Consider the following 9,516-nt stretch of genomic DNA (forward strand, 5'->3'; position numbering starts at 1 on the left):
AGTCAAACCCCGCTATAGTGAACACTGTTCATAATGAACTCCCGCATATAGTGAACGAGATGTTCGGTCCCGTGCCTTGTTATACACGTATAATGTTATTCTTTGTGGATATAGTGAACCAAAAAAGTGAGGAAGTTGGATATAATGAACTTTTTTCTGTCTTCGACTGATTGTTTTCTCCATTTTTTTTGTAACAATTTTGAAATTTCTACTTCAAAATAAATACATATACCAATGCATAGCTGCCAACCTCTAGTTATAAAAATGCAGAAGATAGACAAAAAAAAAAATGCAGAAAATTCGCAAGCGCATACTAATTACCAATAAATTTATAAAAGAAGCGGATTTTAATTAATTATTTTAATTAATTATTTATTTATAAATCCACTTAATATGAGCATAAAAAAGCAATACTCATCTTTTTTTGAAACAAAAAAGGAAATATCTTTTAAAAAAAACTTTTGACCTGCTACTTGATGGTACAATATTCATTTATTAATTCTTGATTAAAAATGTAGTTACGGCCTTCCAAAGGCTGTTACAAGAGGAACAGCGACGTCTGACTTAAAGGAAATACTAGCTATCAGGCGGATGGGTAAAATGCAGAAGATCTTCTCTTCTGCGCATAAAAGAGGAAAAAATAGCTAAAATAAGTAAAAATGCTGAAGGGTTGGCAGCTATGCCAATGTTTAAAATCATCTATAGAGGGGAATAGGCATTCTATAGAGGCATTTTTTTCTTGTTTGCTTCTTTTATCTAGCCCAGGGCCCCACAAATTCACGATCCGCCCATGACCACCACCTCTTCCCCCCATCTCCATTCCACCTCACTACTCCTCATCATCGAATTACTACTACAGATGAATCGGTTAATGCCGCTTCGCGGCAGCGCACCGAGATTTATATGATTTCTACCAATTCAGCTCAACTACCACAATTTATATTCAAAGACAGATGGTAGTAGTAATCACCATACACGAGTTGTGTACTGATTCACTGTATTGATTCGGTGATTCGAATCACCAGCTTGCAATTGATTCGAGTCAATAAGTGATTCGAATCAGTAATTTGAATCACCAAGGTAAACTAATACTATTGATTCGAATCACTTAGATGTTTCGTTTTGCTAAACTCTACTCCATATTACTTACAAACCGCCCAAACTTGTGTTGACTTCTTTTAAATTTTTGAAACCCCCGGGGACAAAACATATGGGAAGTATATTTCAAAGAACTAAGACAAGATCAGAGATGGGGCAGTACGACCAGACAACTGGCCTTTAACACGAGGAATTGAACCCAAGTCTAAGACGGGGTAAGCTAGTACCTCAACGTTTATTTCTTTTTATTTCTCCATTTTCATTTTAATGGAAACCATATTCCAGCTTTTTCATTTTCAGTTTATGCATGCATTAAAATCAAATTAAGAACTTATACTAGATGCAACTCTAGAACGGTGAATTCAACTATCAGAGGTTAAAAACTCCATTTTAAGACTAATTCTTACAAAACTTCAATTTCATCGAAACACGCGAAAGATTTGTTAACAGATTTTTTTTAATTTTAAATTTAACATCGTTAAATCTATGAAATAATTAAAGAAACACAGAACTCACCAAATTTCTTTATTAAAGAGCGTTAAACTGTAAAATCTTAAATTTCGAAACTTCGATTTTCTAAAATGAAAAATCAACGCGATGAGAGGGAAAATACGCCAGAAAATGCGTGTGTATGTATAAGATTTTTGTTGTCATTGGTTAAAATAGCATTGACGTCACAACGAAAAAAGTTTTTTGTTTTCTTTTTCCGAATGAGCATAATTCAATTGATCGAGATTTTTTTATTTATTATTATTTAAACCACGTGGTCTTAGAAACTTGCATTTGACAATTTTAAAGAAACTGGAACTTTGGTACTCGGCAAAATTTTAATTAGGTTAGACCGTAAAATGATAAATCCGCCACGGGGACTGAAATTAACTTGCAAATTTCAAACAATAAATCTCTGCAGTTTATAACCCAATCTATTATACTACATTCAAGTATATTAATTTAAAATTAAAGATTTATATGCGACGTACCTAATCGTTAGCTTAACTTTTATTAGATCTTTTTTTTAAGAAAGTCGAACCTGTTACCTACATATTTTGATTAAACATTTTTTACAGCAAAGGGATTGCATGAAGATGATTTCAACAAATTTGGCACATAGTTTATAAGAGTATTTTGAAGATCTAAAATTAAAATTTCAAGAACATAGATATATTTTGATTTTTGTTGGAATGAAAGTAGTATTTTCCGGCTCTCGCAGCACTAAACTCGACATTTATCGTAACTTTTTTATTTATTTGTTTATTTTTCGATTTGTTTCTTGCCTTGATCACTTTTTCCCTACGTATTTATTAACTCGCTTTCCAGCTCAGAGAATCAAAACCTTTAATAACTTATTTAAAAAAAACAGTATTGCTTTGTATTCTTGAAACCTAAAAATGTGAATACATTAATATGGAGAGAGAAGTAACTAAATTGACTGATTAGTTCTTAACTTATTTCAGTCTCCGATTTCTAAAACTCCGTTTTGAGAAAACAGAATTCTAATATGACTTGCATATACCAAACGGAGTCTGCTTATAATTGCTGAAACCTAAAATTGAAATTTTTAAAACAATTATCGCATTGTCTTAAAACCTAACAATTTCAAATTAAATTTCATTTCTTCAATGAGAAACTGCTCTATTCATTAATTGCGTGCTTAAACAACTGCATTTAATAAACTTCAACGTTAAAACTTAAAACAGAGCACTAAAACAAAGGTGTAATATTTGAGTTGCATTTTCGATTTTGATAAAAATGAGATCAACATTTCTTTAAAATCATTATATCTATAAATATTTTTCAGTGCAAAAACTAATTCAATTGAATAAATCCTAAATTTAACTTAATCGTCATAAATAAAAATCTTATTTCTTTTTAAACTTTGAAAATAAATGTTCAAGTTTACAAAACTTCAATTTCATCGAAACACGAGTAAGATTTGTTACCAGATTTTTTTTTATTTTAAATTTAACATCGTTAAATCTATCAAATAATTAAAGAAACATAGAACTCACCAAATTTCTTTATTAAAGAGCGTTAAACTGTAAAATCTTAAATTTCGAAACTTCGATTTTCTAAAATGAAAAATCAACGCGATGAGAGGGAAAATACGTCAGAAAATGCTTGTGTATGTATAAGATTTTTGTTGTCATTGGTTAAAATAGCATTGACGTCACAACGAATGATTAACTAGCATTAAAAAGTTTTTTGTTTTCTTTTTCCGAATGAGCATAATTCAATTGATCGAGATTTTTTTTTATATTTTTTTATTATTTAAACCACGTGGTCTTAGAAACTTGCATTTGACAAATTTAAAGAAACTGGAACTTTGGTACTCGGCAAAATTTTAATTATGTTAGACCGTAAAATGATAAATCAGTCACGGGGACTGAAATTAACTTTCCAATTTCAAACAATAAATCTCTGCAATTTATAGCCCAATTTAAATCTATTATACTACATTCAAGTATATAAATTTAAAATTAAAGATTTATATGCGACGTACCTAATAGTTAGCTTAACTTTTATTAGATCTTTTTTTTTTAAGAAAGTCGAACCTGTTACCTACATATTTTGATTAACCATTTTTTACAGCAAAGGGATTGCATGAACAAATTCAAACAAATTCAACAAATTTGGCACATAGTTTATAAGAGTATTTTGAAGGTCTAAAATTAAAATTTCAAGAACATAAATATAAAATCGGTTCAGTCCGCGTATCACTTTTAAAAAAAAATTATTACTAATATAGAGTATGTAGTTTGATTTTTATTTGAATGAAAGTAGTATTTTCCGTAACTTTTTATTTATTTGCTTATTTTTCGATTTGTTTGTTGCCTTGATCACTTTTTCCTACGTATTTATTAACTCGCTTACCTGCATGTAATGTTGGAATCTTGCGATCGAAATTTCCATCACTTTTATACTAGCTAGAGTTCTCAAAATTTTGTGCATGATGACAATGCAAGTTCTAATCGTTTCATGATGACTACACACAAATTGTGTCGCCATTTTATTCCCAAATATCGTTAGTAGAAATTTTAACCACTTTTCGATAGACTAGAGAGCTCAAACTTCATCTGAAACATATAATTTCACTATTTAACTAATTAAATATTTTGCTTTTTAGGTATTACTTATTTGCTTTTTAGGTATTTTAATACAAAACTTATTTTGAACACGTTCCAAAATTTATACTTATTTTGTTTACAGTCCTAAAATTGCATCGTAAATTCGGAGCTCTTATATTTTAAGCACAAATTGGACATCATTTGGCTTGAAAATAAATGCCTCAAAAGAGCTATACCAATGGGTTATTGGCGACGGACTAGGATTCATATTTAATGATCTGAGGACATTCAGCTTGACTACCACAATTTATATCCAAAGGCAGATGGTAGTAGTAATCACCACACTGGAGTTGGGTACTGATTCGATGATTCGAATTATTCACTGATTGGAATCAGTAATTTGAATCACCAAGGTGAACTAATTCTACTGATTCGAATCACCTAGATGCTTCATTTTCCCAAACTCTATTCCATACTACTTTACCAACACCCCATACATTTAGAAAGAAAGAAAAAAATTATATTTTTGGCTTTATTCCATTTTATTTATTTTGGAAATTCAACCTGTGGTAACATTTAAAACTTTCAATTTGACACACTGAGTTTTACATGTCTGTCATTAAGTCAGAAGTTTTTATCCAAGTACAGTAAAATAATTAATTTAAAGATGTTTTCTCCCAAATATGAAAAAAAAAATTTTTAATCGATACTAAAATAAGAAATGAGAAAGAAACAAAAATACTGTAAAGGAAACATAAATTAGTTATCTGACGGCAACTATTTTTAAAAACTACATTTAAAGTTTTTTTTTTCATTTTGATTCAAATCAATGCAAAAATTGAATTAACACATTTTATATGAAAATTTCGAATATTTACTTTTGTTAACAAAATGTGGTTTAATACGACAAAAAATATATTGTATTTGCAGAAAAATGACGAAAAAGAAATAGAATTTCAAGAATAGCAAAAAATTCGATTTTTACTTTTTTCTAAGCTGCATATTTCAAAGTAAACTCAAAAATGCGAAAAAAATATTTTTGAAAAACTTCAATTTACCTAAAAAGTAAATTATACAAACACTACCGGAACTTTCAAACAATGGCATTTGTGAAATAACAAATAAAAATGACTTTCCGAAATTCGAACCTTAAGACAAGATACAACGACTGAATGCTGAATTTTGAAATTCAAAATTTGTAAACAAATTAAACTTAATTTAAAGTTAAATAAATATGGTAAATGTTAACGATGTAAAAACCGAATCTGAAATAATTGATTTTTAGCTTTAAAAACAAATGAAACAATATTTAAAATCAGTTGATTTACCTCGTCTTACGAAGAATGCTAAACCTTTAACACTGCTAGATTTATAATGTGACGAATTCGAAAGTATTTAAAATCTAAGTCACTTAAACAAAACATTAAAACCTCAAGAAAAGGGAATATTAAAAAGTTAACGAACCTTATCTTTAATAAAGACAACCGATTTCATTGTTTTCTTGACTTAAACCTGAAGAAAAGTTGAAATACAAAATAGATTTTTGCGTCATGGAAACGCTTATGTCCAATTCAAAAAATTATATTAACCGTATGAGCTCGCCAATTGGCGGCATAATTGGCTCCCGATTTGAAAAAAATTATTTTCTTATTTATTGAATTCGTCTACTTAAAAGGTTACCATTTTCTAATCCCCCTCATCAGCAATTTGGATTGTTAAGCGAGAGGATTAACTTAATAGATTTTTTGAATTTAAAAAAAATGGTACTTCTTAATTATAGATATAAACCTATCTTGCAATCTATATAACTTACTAAACATTGCTATGAATGCAATTAGATAATAGAAGTGATTTGATTAGTTCTATTCCACAAATATATGAGGCAGTGATTTCAGAGCGAAAGTTCTTTCCTTATTTGGAATGCTTTCCTCATTTCCAATTTTAAACTTTATTTTAAGCTCTCTAGATTAGTGGTTACCAACTGGGGGTCCGCGGCCCACGTCCGGCCCGAGAAGCCTTATTTTGGGGCCCGCGAACTAAAATATAGAAGTTGTTATTTTTTTGCGGATGGTTTAAATGGGTGGGTTTAAAATACTTATGGGTTTAAAATACTTTTCCTTCGTTAAAAAAAGCCTAATTTCTTCGTTTCTGTGAAATTNTTAAAAAAAAATGGTACTTCTTAATTATAGATATAAACCTATCTTGCAATCTATATAACTTACTAAACATTGCTATGAATGCAATTAGATAATAGAAGTGATTTGATTAGTTCTATTCCACAAATATATGAGGCAGTGATTTCAGAGCGAAAGTTCTTTCCTTATTTGGAATGCTTTCCTCATTTCCAATTTTAAACTTTATTTTAAGCTCTCTAGATTAGTGGTTACCAACTGGAGGTCCGCGGCCCACGTCCGGCCCGAGAAGCCTTATTTTGTGGCCCGCGAACTAAAATATAGAAGTTGTTATTTTCTTGCGGACAATTTTTGTAAAAAATCCTTATGGGTTTAAAATACTTTTCCTTCGTTAAAAAAAGCCTAATTTCTTCGTTTCTGTGAAATTTAACATACCAAGAGGGCAAAAAAATTTATTTCTCAGGTAAAAATCTACTTCATATTTTGATTTGTAATTCAATATTTTTGCTTCGTACAACTTGTTAAAAATCTGACAGTAATATTTAATGTTCCTTCAAACATAAAAGAGTCCTATATTTTTGATAAAGTTGCGGCCCGCCATTTGACTGGTATTTTTAATTACGGCCCCCGGCCTCATGAAAGTTGGAAACCCCTGCTCTAGATGGATAAATCATAAAGAGTCACCGCTGTTGTTTTAGGCGTTCAACTTAGAGTTACATTTTGTTTCAAAAACTATAAGACGTAGAAACTTTAAATTACGAAACTGCGCAAAAAATTTACAAGAAATACGATGGAACAAAAGAAAAATTACATTTAACAATTAGTTCCATAATTATTAGCATAGACGTAGCGAGTGGGGAGGAGCATGTGCCCCCTCAATATTTTGCGCAAATACAAACTTTTCCTGAATTAATTGCATTATTAAAAATATATATATATATAATTTTTAATAGCTCACCAAAACTTTAGATTATTACATCCACTATCCAATTATTTCTATTTAAATCTTCTCCCGCTTATTATTATTTATAATTTTTTTTTTACCTAATTTGCCATCAATATTTAGTTTAGATTCATCAAAGCTAAAAAGTCACTTATTAAAAGCGTAAGATATTTATAATTATTGACTTAATAATCGTCTGCTTCAAGAAGCTTTTTGGGTATTTTTGTTCCATGTACTAACTCGTGGGTGCTGGTAAAAGCAGCTGTTTGAAAGAGCAGGTGAAATAAATTTTGTTCTATTTTTTTAAAAGGATAAAGGGATCGGATTACGCATACTAAGGTAATGCACCCTTTTTCAGGAATGCAAAGTTTGGCTTTTCAAAACAAGATCATTTGTTTAATTTAAAATTTGAATTTTGACACTCGTAAGAAAAAAAAGTACCTTTAAAAATTTGCTCCTTTTATTTTTAAAGAAAATGCATTTCTCTTTAAGTTGAAATATTTTTATTTTAAGATTACAGAAAAATAATTTATTTAGTTGATGCTTTTATGAGAGAAATTCATTGCCATACTATCATTGATACGGAAAATTAAAAGGGTATGAACATTCATAATTCAATCTAAACTATTCCTTATCAAGCCAAATGTTAGAATTAAAATAAAGAATGGAATGAAAAATATCTTGTTCTTCGTAATTTCAATTTCGAATATTTTTTTTATTTTTTTAGTGATAAGGGTTTTGTTTATTCGACATTTTTTCCCCTAAAGTTGTTTATTTTTAGTCTTCAAAATTTATATTTATTACTGTAGTACACACCTTATATATGAAAGAAAACTAAAATTGTGTTTGCAAAATACAGGGTGCGTAGCCAAATTATTCAACAAACAATAAGCACCTTTTAAGTACTTTTCAAGCACTCAAAAAATATTTTTAAGCGCTTTAAAAAAAATNAAATATTATTAATTAGGCAGGGTTGAAAGTTTTTGACGATTGACAGTTTTATCCTTTTTTAAGTCACGTAAAAAAAAAAAAAAACGCTTTGGCATTGTTTTTGACAATTGTAAAAAATCATGAAATTTTGAACCGTGTAAAACGAATGGCGTTTTCATACCCTACGGACTGACAATGTGCCGAAATAGATTGGGGTTGAATTAATTGTGAAAACGTTTAATAGAACAATGTGAACTGTCTTTTTGCATAATTCGAAGTGAAAATCAACATAGGAAAGGAAAAATCTCATTTTGAAAAGGGGAAAATTAAGCACTTTTTTAAAAACACCCACTGAAAAAAGCACCCTTAAGGGCTTTTAAAAAACGAAAATAAGCACCTTTAAAAAACGCTACGCACCCTGAAAATAGTGCTATGAGCATGGCTCAAAAATTAAATTGCCCGACGTAAGCGTGACATGCATTTTTTACAGGGCTCGAAAAACTAACTGTCCGTCCGCATAAATGTCTTTTTTTATATTTTTAACTACGTACTTTCGTTTAAAATTGCCGTAATAAATATAAAATATCCTAAAAAAGAAGAAATTCTTGTTTAGAATATTTTATATTTGAATTGTATGACTTAATGTCACTAGGCAGGCGATAGAAAGATGCATACAATAGATAACTGAGCACCCTTGGTCACCGGGACCCACATACCATAGATTCTAAAGCTTGTTCTTATCAAAGTCCGTCACAGCGACAGTAATGCGTTCCTCTCGTGTTGTAGGCATCAGGAGTACATAAACTCAGGGTGGCCACTCAAATCAGATTTCAAATTTCCCTGAATTTTCCAGGTAAAAATCGAAGTGGGACTCTCGTGACGTCACAAATCCGTGAATGTCAGTTAAGCCGTATTACGAGCTCTTGATTCCGCTTGGAACTAAATTCCGATGCGAAATTCCGATTCCGGCAGGTTTAGAGCAAGTGAAATCTAAATTCCGATAGGAGTTTATTTATTTTAGTGATCAAAATGGCGCTGTTTTCTTGCATTACTACCGATTAAAGCCAATCTGAAAAACATTTTTGTAGTTTTTCTTAGCGTGTAACACAAAATTTGATAATTTTAATTTTATTTCATTTAAAATAGGATATTTTTATAGCTTTCATAGATATAATTGTATTTCGATACTTAAATTGCGGCCTTATTTTGTTTTACGGATTGAGTTAAAAAGAAGAGCTTTTCGTTATATTCAGAAAGATGATAACTTATCTATTTCATAATTTTATAACCGTCGTCGAACAGCCGACCGAATTTTGTGTTTACGACTACTGATGTTCAACTTCGTAGT

Source organism: Parasteatoda tepidariorum, chromosome 3, assembly GCF_043381705.1.
Source record: "Parasteatoda tepidariorum isolate YZ-2023 chromosome 3, CAS_Ptep_4.0, whole genome shotgun sequence".
NCBI lineage: Eukaryota > Metazoa > Arthropoda > Arachnida > Araneae > Theridiidae > Parasteatoda > Parasteatoda tepidariorum.